Below are 14,247 nucleotides of genomic sequence, written 5' to 3'. Positions count from 1 at the left end.
ACTATCTTTTAAAATATGACAATACAATTTTTACAATATAGATCTTAGAATTGTCTCTTAGAAACTAATTTTTGGGGTTTTTTTTATTCTTCAATTAACAAAATTTTGTTTATTCTTCCTCATCTCAAAAAGATGTAGTGTTTTATGCTGGTAAAATATCCTTTAGTATCTTCAAGTAATAAATATTACAGTTATTTGCTTTTTGTGCTCAGTAATTCCCCAGTATAAGAGCACTGTGTGGAAAAAATACAGGGCTCATAAATTTGATTGTGGACTATTAAAATTATTTTCGATTTAACTTAATTGTTGCTGAAAAAAATAAGCCGTTTGCTTATTCATACCGGGTGCAGAGATTCTCCTTAGGCACCATCAATGTAATTCTGTTCCCTGTTGCAATCAGTTGCACTCGTGCAGCCTCATTAATGGCCCTGGATGTATTTGGATGGAAGTTTTCATCCAGAAAATTGCAGCAGTGGTTACTGTAAACCTGGGGTGAGTGGTACAGAAGAGACCGTGCCAAGTCTATTCTTATATATAACTCAGTTTATAAAAATTATTTTTCACCTTCTTGAGCAGGTGAAAATGTTATTTTGCATCCATCACATTCGGCTGATTTTACTTTTAGAAAAGAAGCTAATAAGCTGTGTGGTAAAAATAAACTTGTATTTCCAGAACCGTATTTTCTCCAGAGACTTGGAACTCCCTTGAATGTTTTAATTATCTCCTTCCTGAAAGTCAACCAAGTAGCACGGCACTATATTAAAATAATTTTCTTCAGGTTTCTACAAGAACGGATTTCTTGCTGAATTAGCGTATCAACTGCAAAACCAGTTTCCACAGCACTGGTGACCTTATATCACTTAGCGTATTACAGAAGCTAGACAGAAACAGCTTCAGAGGTCTGTAACAGTTTAAAATTATTTGGTATAAATCCACTTACTAAACCGACACATGTAAGAGACAAGCCCCTGAAATTTTGGTGCTAATCTGTACGACTTAAGGTCAGATTTCTACATTTTTAAATGCCATACCCCACGCAGAACCGCAGCGGGTACGAACAGAACATGGGATGGAACCGGCAGAAAGCTGGTCAGGCTAGGGAAAATCCTGGGAGGGAGGGAATGGGGGAGAGAGGAGCCGGCAACCCCACGGTAAGACTGTGGGGTGCCCAGCCCTTCTGCTGGGGGATAAAGGGGGTTCCTACCCCAGGGAGAAGGGCAATAAACCCTCAACGTGAAAGTTTCAGGGGGTTGTTCAACAAGGAAAGAATATTGAGGTGACAGGCAGAAAGTCTGCAGAAAGGGATGGATAAATGCAGCCCTCTCTGGTCCAAACGCAGAACCTGTTTGGTCTACAGAGAAACAAAGCGCACTACTCCCTAGCTATCAAAAGGCAAGGTAATATTAGTAAGTTATTTAATACTTTTTCCAGTAAGCGAAGGTTGCATAAGCCTCTATGCTTATTAGACATTAATTTCCTGTATTACTAAGAAATGGGTGACTTGGAGCTATGCCAGGCTTGGATGGATATAATAGGCTATAAACTTATAAAAGGAAAACAGTAGAAGTAGGAACTGCTGCTAGAGGTGTCCATTTAAAGTAAAGTGCTCCCCACCAAAAAACCCCCACCCCACAGAGACTACAGCAGTCAGAGGAGACAGGCTGCAAAAGCGTTAAGTCAGGGAAAAGTGGCAGCAGAAGATTGCAGCTCATGAGTAAGCGTATTTGACCTTCACATGTTATTTATGTCGGAAGACTTGATTTTTGTGGTTTCGGGATGGGTTCATCCATAGCAAAAATCTGCTGTCTTCTAATAATTATCACAGGTGTTACTTATACATTTATGTCTTGGTCTGCCAGACCCAATGAGACTCCGTATACTGATGGTAAAGAAACAGGTTATTTACTTAGCGTTTCATTTGCTGAAGTGCAAAATATCAAATCAAATGCTTTATAATCTATTTATTTCCTAATTCCTCGTGCAACGTTCCTCAATTTCTTGTTTTGCAGAGTACTTCCCTTTTTCTTAGAGGCAATATGAAAGACAAAGAGTTTTCAAAAGAAGGAGGATCTGGGAATTCTCAACACTACAAGTTAGGTTCTTGGCATTTTCATGATGAAGCAGCACAGGTAAATCTTCCTATCACTATTCAGCTGATCTAAAAAAATACATTATCTTTGACTTCCCATATAAACCTTGTCTATTAAAATATGAAAGCCAGATTTAAATTTTATCTTTGTTCTATTCTGAAGGTGCTGTAGGAATAGTTACAAGATAAATGCCTTAGAATATGCAATGTAATTATATATTTTGATTTCACCTTGCTCAAATTATGATATACTCAACTCCTTGAGACACAGCATGTGCCTGTTACTGAAGGAATATGACAAAATACATTGCAGTTTGTTAATATCAGCACTAGTAAGGAAAGAAAGCATGCAACAAACCAACAAACAAATTCTGCACCATAAAGCACCAAATAGTCATTTCTAGAGTAAAGGATATGGTAAGATTTTCTGGAGCAAGATTAAAATAGGCGTTCAGCTAGAGAGAGGTTGTAACCACCTGCAGTCCAGCTGAAGCAAGAGATCATTGTGAGTATGCAGTGTCATTGATAGTAAGACTCAAGTCACCTCTGCGTTTGTATTTTTAAGTCAAATGTCACTCTGCTGAGACATTCACAACACTTAGCAGCTCCCATTATGCCTTTCCTGGGCCTCAGGCACCTGGGTGTATTTCCAGGGTCACAGCCTTTGCTTTCTTCAGGATTTCTAGAGACAAGCTCCAGCTAAAATGCTGACAAGGCATAAGCAAACTGCTCCAAGTATTCACAGCATGACCGAGGTCAGAAGCACCTCTGGACATCACCCAGTCCAAACCCCAGCTCAAAGCAGAATCATCCAGAGCAGGGTGCTCAGCAGCTTGCCCAGTCTGGTTTTGAGCAGCTTCAAGGATGCCAACTCCACAACCTTTTTGGATAGAGGTCTTTACGACAGATGCTCCAGTCTCCTAATCATCTTCACGGCCATCTCCTACACTCGCTCCAGTATGTCCGTGTTCTTCTAGCTGTGGAGAGCCCAGAACTGGGCACAGTACTGTCACTGAAGCCTCACCAGTGCTGAGCAAAGGAGGAAAACTTCCTCCTTTGACCTTCTGGCAATGCTCTTCCTAATGCAGCCCAGGATGCTGCTGACCCTCTTTTCCAATATGTATGTTTACAGCTATAAGAGAATTCTAAGGACATGATTAGTTTTATATTTCCAGGGCCTGCTATATATCAGGGAAATACAAACTGTATTACTCTGCTAATGCATGTTTTATGTCAGTATCAGGGATTGTATTTATGCTCTTGTTACATTCTTTTCCTAAATAACTGGCCCATTAAAACCAGTTGTTTGGGATGACTGTATGCTGCCCTGTAAAAACATCTGTGCACAGATGTCTAAAGGTAACACTGAAAACTTCTAACAATGCAAATCCAGGTACCTTCATAGGAATGCAGGCATCCTGGAAAACTGCAATTCTAAAGAACAGGAATTCTCAATTTCATCATGTTGTTAGAGTTGAGATCTAAAGATAGCAGATGGATTACCATTGTGTTTAACTCACAGATAACCTTTTGTAGCAGTAACACCCAGCTCAGGAACTCCCACAGTTTCCAAAAGCACTCCATACTGTTTCAGGAGCCAAAAATCCAGTTCTCCCTCATGTATTCCCGAGAACTTTTCACTTCCTCTGCAGCTGCCACAGTGCAACTGTGGACAATACACTTATGTATTGACAACACACAAATTTTCTGTGGAGAAAGGTCCATAGACTTTCCAGTGGGTCCTCAGGCAGCCTAAAGCAATAAGATGTTCTATCAGATTTGTTTGTCTTGGCAAGGAAGAGAGCAACCTTGTTCTTGAAAAATCCATGTTTAGTTCCCCATCTATAAACAATTTTCATCAGTTCTTCCATCTGCAGTATATGTCTTTGTTTGGCAAAATATTTGCAGTGTTTCTTGTTATACATGTCAAATTGTTTCTGTTCTGCATGAGCTACGATGACTTAAAGGACCAAAGTTGCATGTGGTGGAAGGAGTTTGCTCCCTCTGAATCCAGTGGCACCCTTACTGTCTGGGTCAGTCCGTGATTTCTTTGCATTTCTCACAGTCTGTGACTGCAGAAGACAGGAACAATTAGGCACAGCAAAACTCCTTGCAGTTAGTGACATACCAGTACGTGAGCCAATACACAGTCTAGCTAATGTCCTTTTACCTTCTGGAATAGTTTAAAGCAGGATGAGAAATATTCTCCCCAAAATACACAAAGTCTTTTCCATCCTTTTTCCTATAAAGCTATGCCAAAAAAAGCACCTTTTGACTCTTCAGCTAACATGCTCAAAATAAAACTCTGAGACTGGCAAAACCCCACAATATAATTAGCACTGTGCTGGGATTCAGATCATTATTATGAAAAGCAAACACCTTCCATACCACTCCCAGCTCTCACGTATCCGTGCTGAAATGAGGGCAAAATTTCGATGCTAGGAAGCAGAGTAGCTCTTCCCAAAACAACACTAGGTTGGCCCAGGTGGCCACAACCTGCACTATTTTTCACAGACTGACTTTCAAAGTGCCTCATAGCTGCCCCTCGGTCTCAGAGATGTTGAATATCTTTCTCAGCTTTTTCCAATGCAGACCAGATGTTGTATTGTGATAATTCTCTCATGGGCCTTTTCCATTTTGACTCTCCATCTACGCTAGGGATCCAAAGAGACATTACTTGAATAACAGGAATCATAAAAGAGCCAGGAACTTATAAATTAAAACATAAACATTAATTTGTTTTCCAAGATACAGATGTCTTTTGTCAGCTCAAGCCTTGATCTCCCCACCAGTTACAAGCAGCAGTTGTTCTGTGGAGGCATGCACTGGGAATCAGCCAGCGGGCATTAACTTTTGGTTCTGACGGAACTGGGGAAAATGTGAAACAGAAACACAGAATTAAAAGTTGCGATAGTAATTAATGGCTGATGCCACTTAAAAATGTTCACGGCATGAATACCAGAAAAAAGCGTCTCACCGTAAGGAACTGTAGAATTACTGAACTTTTGGACAAGGCTCGGAAGAGTTTCAGGTTGTCTTTGGAGATGGCAGGGGCCTTTCCTTCTCCTGACCTCGCTGATCCGTCTACGCACAGGGACCAGGGTCGGTCTCTGGGGTGGTGCATCCTCTGGTGTGACCAATGCCAGTGGCAGCAGGGTGACAGCAACGTGGCACCACCACAGCTCCGGAGAGAGGGACAGGGCTGGAAGGGGAAGGGGCAGAAGGCAGCGACAGGACAGGTGCAGAGTAGTGGAACAGGCTGGTAACACAGACATGAAAATACAAGTTACAAACTACACACTTCAAATAACTATTCTGGTAAAGAACTACAGTAACATCTATGTTGTTTTTGAATGGTTTCTACAGCACCGCATCCTCGCAGAAGTTAACTGCCAAGACAAAACACTCTCCGGTCAATAAAACATGAACTTTGGTATGAAGGGTTGGCTCTGGTGAGTTTATGAAGAGGTAGAGCAAAAGCTTTCCTGCTTTTGATTAAAAAGGAGGATCCGCCTGAAGTGTAAGTCACCTAGTTGCAAAAACCGACACTGCTGAAAATCAAACATAAAGTACTATGCTGAAATTACATAGTAAAGTTGGAATTCGAATGTCATTATGGAGACACGCTTTTAAGAGAACACTTTCCTATATTATGAACACAAATGCTCAGAGTTCAACTCCATATATTTAACTTTGTAGTAACATAACACATCAAGCCTTGTTTTCAAATGGCCATTGAAAATCTTTTTAATGCTAAATCACTTGCTCTATCAGTATTATTACATTTCTTAACATTTTTCTATCAATAAAAATCTAATATGCAAAGATTTAAAACAGTAGAAAGGCTAGAGGGAACCAACAAAAACATTTACAAAAATGTGTATAATAAAGAGATAAGGATGAAGATTACTTTCTTTTTTAACATGACCTACATGCGTACTAATTTTTATCTTTAAAAATTAGCAATTCACAAGTCACACCTCTTCATTCCCTTTCAAATCAATTTTATCCACCTAGACAACTCTTCCGACAGTGGATTGCTGCAAATTTACACTCACACTTTGAGTTTCCAGTCCTGCAGCATTTTCTTGATAAAATCAATCAGTACAAGAGATTCGCATTACTCTGCAACTTTTAGCGATTAACTCTCTGGTTATGATACACTGCATCTGAACATTTTATCATACGTATTAGCAGGGGAATGTACAACGGATTACTCCTCAGTGCCTTGATGTCATCAGTTCCCTTCCTTCTCATATGGGCATATAAAGGCAACTGTAATTTCTAATACAATCTAATATAAAAACTATCACTGCATGCTTGCCCTTGTCTTACACTCCTCCAGAGACTTCTGCTTTTAGCAACAACGGCTTTTTCCAAAGCTGCCTGCTCAGAATAAAGAAATAGCCTGCTTTATACCAGGGGTTGTGCATTCTCTGTACTACAATGAATTCACTTGGTGGAGCAGGGATTCTCAGCAATCATTACTCCCTGGACACCCCTGGAATAAATTCTTGCTTTCCAATTCCCTTTTATTACAAGCTTTACATATTCATTTTCCTTTCCCAGGCTATAGCTTCTCCAGATTTCACACTGCACTAATACCTGTCCGCACTCCTCTGATTGAATCGTTCATGCTTCATTATTTAAGCGCAGGGAATTCTAAATAGCAGTTCCCACTTCATGTGCTCTTCCCTTGCAGGGTGAGCTACCATCTGCTGTTCCCTGTCTCTTGAGGAAGAGCCACCTTCCACAGAAAGGAGCCAAAAAGCTCCTTTCATGGCTTCATTTCACACTAAGAAAGATTTTTGTTCTTATTGCACATGCTGGTTCCAGCAGAACTTGCTCTCAGGTAAAAAATTTAGTCTTGCATATTGCTGCAGTTTTAGTATTCCCTTCTTTAAGGAGGGGAATGAGGTAAAAGTTGAGAATACGTGTTTTCCTCAAAGGTTTTGATCTGGCTCGGACAATTCCTCAAAGATGCCCGTCAGCAAAAACATAGAATTCTATTTCAAAGGAGGCGTTGGATTGCTATGAGGAGCAAAAGGAGTGAGCCAGGAACTCCTAAGCATCCACAGGCATTTCTGTGAAGTTTTTAATAATGTGCTGGTAATGTGCATTTATAATTTTATCTGTTAATTTAAGAACAGTGACTTTTTTAGATCTATTTATGTTATGAATGAGTTGTGTTTATAAAATTCCCAGAATACTGAAGGATGAAAAATGTAAGTCTTTATCAATAAGAAGTAAACAGTTATTTTAAACTAAACCGTAAAGTGGCAGATGTACAATCACTTTTACAGGTAATTGTAAGTATTATTAAAAAACAATTGTACCTGGTATGTCTTTAAAGTGAAAATTTCATCCAGACTCCTTTTGATAAGGACTAGGAAATCCTGGCTTTGTGATGACCAGATCATGAACTTTTGTCTCTTTTTTAATCACCATGCTTAGCCAGACACGCACCTGTAGAAGTATCACTCTCTGTTCCCCTCCCAGCAAAGGGGCTGGTATGGCATCCTATTCACATGCCATATTTCTTTTTACTCCTCTCATCCCTTCCAAGCAAGCCGCACCAACACCAAACTTTCCCTGGGTACACTACCTTCACAGAAGAAAAGCGGTTACAGTTTCATTCTGAGATGTAGGATGTCTTTTGAATAGTAGACTGGATTTAAATACACACCTGTCTCCTGCTTAAAATTCACACAGTTCTAACTTGCAAATTCATGAACGGCAGCACTTTTCTCCTGTCACCACTCAAAACGCCTACTGGGATCAGTCCCAAACCATAAAATAAAGATAATATTCTCATATTCATTATATTTGTTTCTCAAGAGGTTACGTTGCTCAAGACATTATTCTTTTTACATGGATTGCAACTGTCAAATGCCAACTTAAGTAGTAACAAAAGGAGCTGCAGGTGTTCCAGCACGGTGGCACTTCTGCCAAGCTCTCCCTAGATGTCGCCACCCTTTCTGGGGACTTTATTAAAGCCTTTATTATTAAATGGAAAACTATCAAATAGTTTCCTAATTTCTTCTGATAGAAGAAACAGAGAACTGTCATACCGTAACCCAATTTCTTCAGAGTGACAAAAAGATATTCTATGTATATATTATTCTGTATAATAGAATATATGAAATACTTTACCAAGTTTTATACTGAAATCTGAAAATAGCTTTTACCACAGGCTCGTTTTACCTTCCTACCACCCTTCCTACCGAGTACATTGTCTCATTGAGTCTGGAGCTGCTTGACCTTTTCCATCAGTTTGTGCTGGAACCAGGCATCTCCTTAAGGATACTCCCAAAGTTTCCAGATTCGGTTTTCATGCATACTTTGCTATTCTTTCTGTCTTAATTTTTTTCAGAGAATTTCCTTCTGCCTTTATATGTTTCTTCCACCCAAAGACTCATTTATACTATACAAACATTACAGGAAATCGTCTGGGAATTCAAGGCAGGATTCAGCTTGGTAAGTGGTTTAGCTCATTTAGACTTAAAACAGAGTTCTGGGGACAACATCCTTGTTTCCATCCCTGTTTATCACCTCTCGGTAATTCACTGTTTCTTACCTGTGGGAATAGTCTTCAAAAAGCATACACTGACTGCTACACGTGAAGTTTCCATGTTGCACAGCAATATGAAGACTCCCCAGTTTATTGCAGAGACTACAAAAATATCGTCAGATTTTCTACGCATTTCAAATCTCAGTTGTGTTGAAGGAGTCATTGATTGGTTGTCCACAAGATGGGGCTTCTACAACAAAAATCTTTGTATCCAAATTTAAGATTTTGATGTAAGAGCTATGAATGGCATCACAGGTGACAGGAAGACTTTTAGCCTATATTTTCAAATGCCAGCACGGGAACAGGCCTCACAAAAGGAACCCCACTCCCATTTCTCGTGTAAGAACAATAATCCCTCAGGAAACCAAAACAGCAGCAAGTGATTTTATCTTGTCCTTAACCCTTGCACTGTGCTGGTGCACAGCTTACGAGCCAGAGGACTCACAGGATGACTATAACGCACCATCACAACCATCCTGCGTCTTGCAGAAATTCTGTAAGGTCACTATTTCTGCAGGAGCTTTTCTGGAAAGGTACGCAGCTCAGAACACCAAATGTATGTGTATGTTGTTTTGAGACATTTCCTAAGGTAGTATAGCCTAGTACATGAATTTCTAAAGCAGTCTGCAAGTCCACTGTTAGGATGTTCCTGTTAAGGTGATAACACCCCCCCAAAAAAGTTTGAGAAAGTGGCTCCGCAGAGTCTGTACTTTCTGTAAACTTAACTGAAAGAGGGAAGTTTGTTGTTAACAAAAGCTAACTGTACCCGTGCACTTCAAAATAAACAAAAATTAATTTATTCTTAGACACAAACATTTTGAAACTTTTTTGTTTGTTTTCAAAAATGTAGGGGTAGACTTACAGCACCTTTAGCCATCTTGTTGCAGTGTGTGGGAAGTGTTTGTTTAAACGGTACGTGATTTGTTCTTCTAAAAAAAAGGCCTCCCTCCTCCTTTGTCACGAAACTAAGCTTAAATAACCAAGATTTTCAAGTCATCTAGGTATCCCCACACAACCAAACCCAGGACAAACTAACTGGGATTGTACAACTACCTTCTTTTAGTACTAGAGAAATCAGGAAGACTTAACTTATGATAATTCCTGTTTTCTGCATGATCTAGTTTTTTCTAAATTTTTTTGTAGGAAGCGCAGTATTCCATCAGACAATAGAAGTGTTTTGAGCACGCAAAAGCAAATACCGGTCCAAATTTCCAGCCTGCTCTCCCTCCAAGAGGAGGATGTACACACAGGGACTATTCAAAAAGTAAACCTGAATCCTAAGATGAGGGAACATTTCTGGACAGATGTTAATTTCCAAAAGACTAACTCCTCCCCAGCACCAGAGGCATTCACTCACTATCACCTAATACTTTTTGTACAAAATCTTCAGTGGTTCCTCCTCGCATTCCTTCTGTTTGGTCTCCAGTAACTTGCCTTCTGCAGCTCAGCTAGCTAAGCTGTCACACACCAGAGTTTCAACTGGAAGCGCAAACCAGCATCCTTCAGAATCACCGTCTGCAGAAGCACAAAGTAAGAAAATCAGATTGGGCAGGAATGACACGGAGAAGGATACGGAGTGATGGCACGCTACAAACTGAAGTCAATGACATTGTGTTACGAAAAAGCAAGGGCACCAAGTTTGATACATGGCATTTTTCACCTACTAAATAACATTCTCTTTACTCAACACTGAGGTCGTAACTGGAGTACTCCGTCCTTTGGATGCCACACTTACTGAAAAAGTGGACCAAAGGAAGAGTCTGAAGGACAGTGAAATGTATGGGAGATCTACAAATTGTGATCTGTAAGGATGGACTGAAACAAAGCCTTCAGACACCTAAAATCGCTGCAACAACGCAGACAGGACATGTAATAAAGAGTTTGACTTGTAACAGTCTTAGATATTAGGGAAAATTTTGAAATTGCAAGGGATTAGAACAGAGTACCTACAGACATCATTCAGTATCCAGAAAGTTTCAACAGTTTTCTATCATGGAACGACAAAGACATAGGTGATCTTGGACTGGGACAGAGTTCTATGTCAGAGGGTCACAGTCCACAGATTTCACATGAATCTTTCCATGCTTCATTTGATCACTCTGTTATTGCAGAAGACCTATAGCTACCTACAGGATTAACCCAAAGATTTCAAGCTACAGGAAAAATAGTGGAAACCAGAAAAACTGGAAGACTTAGGAGGAGGTGAGGAAGAAATGTTTCCGTGCAGCAGAACGCACATTCAACTTGGAGAAATGATAAACACCCCAATTTGGTTTCAAAGAGGAACACACATTTTGGATACTACTTTACTGTTGAACTGAAAGCTTTGCGAGGAACTAATAGTCTCCAAGGTAAAAGTGAAATTCAGATGAAACAATATCATGTTCACCTTCATACCACTCACTAGTTGAGGTAATTTTGGCTTCTGGACCTGCTACTCCAAGTATGTCTCTTTTCCCCACGTCTTGGGAGGAATATCCCTGAACCCGCCGTGACAGTACCTGACGACTAACAAACTGGCCACTGGTGAACCCTGGATAGAGCTCACTCCCTGCAATTCAGAAAGCATTTACACACAGCAAAAAGTGAAGAAAGACCAACACTTCAATTAAAATTTAAATTTTAATTAAAATTTATTAAAATAAAATTAAAATTTAAAAGATTCATTAAAATGTAGATTTCTGTATATGGAATACCCATTACTTGTTGAGTACCAGCCCAGTAGTTGAGGCTCCCAAAGCCTGTCTGAGGGACGTGTCGTGAAGTCACACTGCTGCTCAAACCCATCAGTTACCCTGCAGTAACTGTGATCCCTTAAGATTCTGCTCTTGGGAACTTCACCGCCCATTCTACTGACCCAATTTTTTACCTGCTGCCACATTTTCCTACTGGCATTTTCTAAGGATATAAAGAAGAGTGGGAATTAAAATATCACAGCAGTAATGCATCTGTGGTAAATCACCCGAGAGAAACGAAACAATATAAACCACTCTGGAACCTTTTGGGATTGTCTGTATAGAAGCTACTGCAACTAAAACCATTCCTGAGACATTTGACCTAATCTGCCTTTCAAAGCCTACAGCAAGCCAGATTGCCAGGTAGTCATTTCCAGTGCTAAATTACTTTTGCAGTTTGAAATAATTTCCTAATGTCTACCTTAAACCTCTTACCGCAAGTCCATCACCTCTTGCCCCAGACCCACTGAAAATGAAGCAAAAGATATTTCTTCCCTCTGCAGAGAAACTTTTTACATTTTTGAAGATTACCACTCTTCTCAGTACTTGCCTTTTCTTTAGACTGAACAACCCCAATTCTTTCAGTTTTTCCTCTTAGATCATGTTTTCTAGGTCTCTGATCATTCCTGAAGTTGAAACTGTAGTAATATGTGGTATGCTGAGAAAAAGGAAAACTGACTCCTACACAAAATTCACCACGAAGCTGGGTGACAGGGGGTTTGTTTGAAGAGGTTACTGTTGTATGATGTCTGCTTTGTTGTCTGGTTTTTTTAATGCCAAAATACATGTTCTTTTTCTTTGTGGCATATGGTGTAGGTGCCCCAGTGCATGAAGCACATAGGCACTGCACTCCTTGGTGATAAAACATATCAGATCTGGGGAAGACAGTTATTACGGAAAGCAACTGATTTATGCTAATAATGGAAAACGTATCCTTACATAGATGGTATCTTTGGGATAAATTGATATAAGTGGTATCTGTGATAGCAGGATAATTTAAGCAGAAGTTTAAGTAATTTTTAGAAACATGAGCAAAATGCTGCATCACAAAGTGCATTTCAGGCAAATGTATTAGTTCCATAATTGCTTTCTAGTGCTGCATTCATTCACTCTCTCTCAGAAAACAATACACAATTGTAAGATATACTGAGAAATGTCTATGGTTCAGCTAAAATTAACAAAACTAAAAATAATCATGTGCATTTTAGAAGATGGTATTTTCTTTATAACCAGATAAATTAACTCAGTCATTCCCATAAGCAGATTCACGTACATTATAGAAGAATGTAATTTACTTCCATTCTCCAGAGGCATACAAGGCCTTTTTTCCCAGAAGAAGGTTTTAAAATTCTAATGTGCCTTATTCACCAACATTACCTGAGCAAACAGCGCTATCTCTGAACCTATGGGTACCACGGCATGGAGAGATTGCGCTCAGAAGTTGACTGGGCTTCTGCATATAAATTGAGGAAACAATCTTACCCAAAGAAAGATAAGACATAATAAGAGATGATAAGTGCTGGAAAAACAAGCCTGATGGAAGAAAAGAAAGTGAAAAAACTTTTCCAAGCTGAGGACAGAAAAGGTCTTTCAAAAACTTCGGCTGAGCATATCACAGTAAACATACCCAAAATGTTGTCCAACAGTAACATGACGATGGATCATGTAAAATTAAGCCACGGAAGAGTCTTTTACCTACAAACTAGGCAATTTACGATGTCAATTTTCCAGAGAAACTATCAGCAAGAAAGACTTTTCACATCTTCAGCAGGTTTAAAATTTTTTAACTCAAAAAGAAAGGGATTTTTCAGTAAGAGCTATTGCTTATCATCTCTGGCTAGCTGGTATGAGCCTTAAGAATACAGCATCACATAACTTGTCTCCCCTCATATCAAACCCCTCCAAAACAAAACATAAACATTCAATCGTTTGCATCCTTTAAAAACATTTTTCATTCATTTCCATTTTGTTTTCAAAAATACATTTCACTTAGAAGACGCTAGCTGCCAAAAAGTGGTTAGAACAGATCTGCCTATGACATTGTCGTATCAGGACTTACCAGAAGGTGAATCCTGTACGCTGGCAAATTTCAGACTATCCCGTTTTCATTCTGGTAAGAGATCATAGCCAGTTGGTTAAATGTTTACAGGTAAGAAAAAGTTTAATTGATTTAGGTTGCCAGTTCTGTCTTGACATTAATGCAATACAAATTTTTGTATTTGCATTCATCTTTTCTACCGGTAGCATCTGTGCAGCCCTAAACGACTACGTGGCTCTTTCTTCCATCTATAGGATCATTTTAAGGCGCTCTCTAGAAAACCCAGCCTGATAATTACTTATTCCCGAAACCAAGAGGGGGAAGTAAAACCAGAGAGGAATGAAGTAATTGGTTAAACTGTCCTATGGTTCTGCTGGAACACAGAAACTGTACTTTCAAATCATATCCTCTCAGGGAAAAAAAAAAAAAAAAAAAAGGAGACCATATAAAACCTACTTGTAAGCCTCCAAATCTGTACGGAACAAGGATCTCTTACAGTATGAGCAGCTCATAGACAGGGGCCTGTTCTGTTTGGGTCGATACTCTTACTTGGTCCTCTAGTCACCTCTACTGTTCTGCATGTGCAAGGCTCACCGCGTGTCTATTTCCACAACAGCAGATCCTTCCAAGCAGCCTCTGTACTTAAAAATACCATCTACAAAAAGCAGGTACAGTGAAGCCTGCCAGCCTGCCAGGTCTGTTCAGTTTTCTGCAACTTAATACTAAGAAATGGTGAAAACAGCTCATGCCTTCTCTGGACAAAAGGCTCCCATCAAATGGTTACTGAGCAATAAGGACAACCAACCTCTACCCT

This window comes from Falco biarmicus, chromosome 11 (assembly GCF_023638135.1).
Source record: "Falco biarmicus isolate bFalBia1 chromosome 11, bFalBia1.pri, whole genome shotgun sequence".
Lineage (NCBI taxonomy): Eukaryota > Metazoa > Chordata > Aves > Falconiformes > Falconidae > Falco > Falco biarmicus.
This window is presented reverse-complemented; position numbering follows the sequence as displayed.